General features: G+C 33.1%; 1 non-coding gene across 1 annotated transcript; it reads left to right on the top strand.

Annotated features, from left to right (window-relative positions):
• Positions 1-4,288: 4,288 nt before the first annotated feature.
• Positions 4,289-4,361, top strand: TRNAT-CGU (transfer RNA threonine (anticodon CGU)). Its single transcript has one exon. It is a non-coding gene; the product is annotated as a tRNA-Thr (tRNA).
• Positions 4,362-4,627: the final 266 nt, after the last annotated feature.

The following is a 4,627-nucleotide window of genomic DNA, read 5'->3' as shown; positions in this document are numbered from 1 at the left end:
AACACACACACACACACACACACACACACACACACACACACACAGTACAGTACAGTGGAACCTCCTTAACGGACACTTTTTTGATCCACGATGTCGTGAAAATAGGGGGCTTAATATATTTCACTTTCCGTCAGCGGATACTCTCGATATCATACAGTAAAATCAGGAGTACTTCTAATTCTTTTCCAAACTCTAATTTATTAATTTTTGGTCATAAACATGGAACTTATCATATTCAGCTAAGAATATGCTTAATCCCAAGATCGTGTTGGTAAATATGATAAATCTTCAATTAATTACTTAATTAAGTAAACATGATTACGGTCCAGGATGGTGAATTCAAATGTTAATGCTGGTTTTGTTTGATAATACGCGTGAAGAAAGCCAACATCGCAAGACAATGATAATGTTGTTATGAATGTTTATTTCTTCTTCACACTTATTTTAATTTAATTTAATTTTGTTAGCAAAATATGTGTAGTGCACTTATCGTGCACGGGTAAAAGTAATTAATTGGTTTAATGAAGAGAAGAAAGGTGATAAATAAATATATATAATATTATATAATAATAATAATATATTATATATTAAATAATATAATATTATGTATATTATATATATAATATTTAGTTCGTTTATAATTCTTCCTTCAATTTTCGATTATTTCTCCCATCAATTTCTAATTATTTCTCTCACGTGTTTTCAATTATTTCTCTCATGTATTTTCAATTATTTTTTCTCGTTCACACACATTTGCGATTATTTCTCTCGAAATAAATGCTTTCATTTTTAATTATTATAATCGGGTAGCACAATAGCGTCGCAAACTTGAATTACAAAAACTGTTTCGTCACACATCCGAGAAAATTTGTATAGTTTGGGACCCTTATCAATTTATGTAAGGTGTCCTTGGTTTCGTCTTAATCCAGTTCTACAAGAATGTAGTTAGATGAAAGCCAATACGGAGCATTTAAAGAAAAAAATGCTGTCGGAAAAATATTGCGGAACTTTTAATTTTTTTTTAAATGTCAGATATATATATCTAATAAATTGTTTTTGAAACGTCAAAAACGTTTTGAGAGGATTGAGCGACTCGTGGGGATTCCAAGAGATTCAGTGTCGTTAATTAATACTATACTTAATGCGAATTTATTTACTAACTAACGTATTAAGGGCACATATGACATGTGTAATACGTGTTTGACGATATATGTGCACGTGACGACATGTTTAAGAACGACACATGACGTCCAAAGAAAAATTTCATATTCCTGTATATTTCTTGCTAAAAGTGCTGTAACAATATTTCAGTATCAATATACAGTAAAACATCGATCAATCGTCACTCGTTTAACCGTCAGTTTAGTGACTATCCGTCATCGTCTTAAAAAATACAGGAAAAAATAGCCCCAGATTTTGATGTCCAAAAAGATCGGATCACTGCTATGGTCTGTGCAAATGCCACCGGCGATGATGGATCACCCCTGTTTGTAATTGGTAAATAAAAAAAACCACGAGCATTTTTTTTTTTCAAAAATTTAATTAACTATTATGCCGAAAAAAAGTGCTTGAATGGGCCAAACAATTTTTTTCAGAAAGATTCCACAAAAATTTCGTGCCTGTAGTTAGAGCTGATATGACCGAAAAGTAGTTGCCACAGGAAGAACTGCCTTTAATGGACAATGTCCCGACACAACCCTCTTGTGAACTCAAAAGTGATGATGGCAAAATAACATGCCTCTTTCTTCCAGAAAATACAACTCCACTTATACAGCCTATGGACCAGGGCATAATTGAAAATTTGGTCTTAAAATTGGAAATTTTAAGGACTCTATTTTCAATGTCGCCACTGCCTGGTCTGACCTTATGTTGAAGTCTGTATGGACCGTGTTTTTTGTAAAATTAAGTACAATAATGTATGCATCACTTTAAAGTATTTCATTTTCATTTTTGTCCCAAGCCCGCAGTGAAATCACGTTACTGTACATACGTATTAAGAAATTTATGTTATCCGCCCATCCGAATACCCGTCACTTCCCTGGTCCGGACGGTGATGGCTAATCAAAGTTTTATTGTAATAATATTTCAGTATCAATATAATAAAATTTCAGCATCAATATAATAACATTTCAGTATCAATATAATAACATTTCAGCATCAATTTAAGGTCTCTTAGTTTAAGAAGTATGTGTTTCAACAAGCTTGGCACTTTATTTAGACACCGAGAGGTGCCGCTGTGGTGGTCGAGTGGTCATAGTGACGGACTCGCGATGCGAGGATCCGGTTTCGAACCCCACAGTGGTGGTCGGCTGAAGTTGGTTTTCTGTGGTTCCCAAGTTCAAGGCGCGAATGCGAGCCGATCTCCTCGTTAAAAAGTCTCGCCACAGAGAGCAACAGGCCTACAATGTTACAAATCAATCATTGCACTTCACTCACAATTTGAAGTATAGATGGCAGCACTGAAATATCATACACAACACTAGCTACACACTCAGACTGTTAGGTGCTCTCACTTCGTTCCAGACTCTGTCACGAAGCTGGGCTGGAAGAGATCTCGGCAACGGGATAAGTCCGGTGGCAGAGACCATGACGTTCATTCATTCAGACACCGAGAGGTGCCGAATGGAACGGTCATGTTTTGGCCCTGAATGTCAAATTTCATTGAAAAGTATCAAGTTTTTTTTATTCTGTCTGTAGACATATATCAATGTAGCATGCATTTTACTGTGTGATTTCATGTTCATGATAATTTTGGAAAAGAAAATTGAAAATGATGTAAAATTTTTATGCTATAGAAACTGGTTTATATATTTTTTATCATTAATGGTTTCTCATAAAATACAAAACATTGCTACAAATTATTGATACATGCATGTAGAACAAAATACACGAAAAATTGATGCTTTTCAATGAAATTTGAGTCGCAGGGGACAAAAAATGGCAAAAAAAAGATTTTTCCAGTTTAGCGCCTCTTGGTGTCTAAAGCACCAAGCTAATTGAAACACAGATTTTGAAACTAAGAGACTTGAAATTGTTATTATATTCATATTCAAATGGCATTAAAGTCATTTCATTAAAGTTTTCAGCAAGAAATATGCGGTAATAACAAATTTCCATTTGAATGTCATGTGTCCTCTTAATATTGGAACTTGCGTCCTTGTTTCGCCACAGCCCTCCTTAAGGAATCTCATACCTTTTTTAACATGGTGGGAAAATTATGCACTATGTTCTAGTAGAAATATCATTAAAAATACTATTTAACCATTGATTTATTTAAAATTATTTACACATATTTTCCATTGTATATCGCATACTCTGCCAGTATAAAATTTTACACATCTTTAATACTTGATTTTTTGCAAATTTTCAACAAAAAAAAAATTGTATCCGAAAGAAAATCTTGCATGCAAGATAAAATAGAATGATATTAATATAATTGAATGTAAATTTTGATTCAAAATTAAAAAAAAAACTGTTCATTTCATGAAATTGAGCAAAAGATTGAAATTTAATTCACTCTCAATGTTATTTAAAAATAAATATAAATTTTCAAATAAAAAAAAATTACATTTATATAGAATTTAATTTCACAAAAAGTGTCAATGAAATCTTAAATCTTTTGCTCCATTTCATGAACTGAACGGATTTTTTTATTTTGAATCAATTTTTATGCAGTCACATTCATGTCATGCTATTTTATCATGCGCGCAAGTTGTTTTTACTGTATTTTTTGTTTCTGAACATTTGCAATATAACTTAGGTATCAGAAATGTGCGAATTTTTATACTGGTATAAGATGGCAGCGTGCGTATGCAATAAAAAATATGTGTAAAGTACTTTAAATAAATCAATGGTTAAATAGTATTTCTGATGATATTTCTACTAGAGCATAGCTTTCAACATGCTGAAAAGTATGAGACTCCTGAATTTTAATTTTTTATCTAGTGCAATCAATTACTAAGTAAGAAATTGCCGCTCTATTGTGATTGCAGTGAACATATTTTATCGAGAAAAATACGAGAAATCGGGATCATGAATACAAATACAAGGCCCCCAACAGTCGAAATGCCCAACGAGGTGGATGAAAGGGATACGGTAAATACCGGAAATCACAGATTTTCACACAAAAGTTGCTAGTAACTGGCAACTATCGTCGATGAAACCGCTAATTATTACTAGTAAAAAACCTGTATGTTGTAGAAAGTCTATGGTGATTGAAAAAAAAAAAAAAAAAAAAGTGTGTGTATGTTTGGTCTCGCGCGCACACTCTCAGTTCGTATAGTCTGTTGCCACCATAGCTCAGTGGTTAGAGCACTGGTCTCGTAAACCAGGGGTCGTGAGTTCGAGTCTCGCTGGTGGCTGCGAAATGATTTTTTTTTTAAATCAAAGCGGAATTCACGTGGTAATGGACGAAAACCCAATGTATCAAGAGCAAGCCATTCCACATTGCGATCGAGAGCTTTTTTTCCAGGTCGATCACTGGACCGTTTTTGTTTTTCGGATGTTTTTTCTTTAAAAAGATCTTCACAATAAATATTTACCAAAACATGAAAATTCTAACATGTATCTGTGGTAATATTTGAAAAACGTTAAAGACACAAAATATAATTTCACAAAAGATTTTTTG

This window comes from Pholcus phalangioides, unplaced genomic scaffold (genome assembly GCF_987345545.1).
Source record: "Pholcus phalangioides strain wild (caught in Gottingen) unplaced genomic scaffold, Ppha-v1.0 ptg000013l_1, whole genome shotgun sequence".
Lineage (NCBI taxonomy): Eukaryota > Metazoa > Arthropoda > Arachnida > Araneae > Pholcidae > Pholcus > Pholcus phalangioides.
Note: the sequence above shows the minus strand (reverse complement) of the source record. Positions and strands in the feature narration are given on the sequence as shown.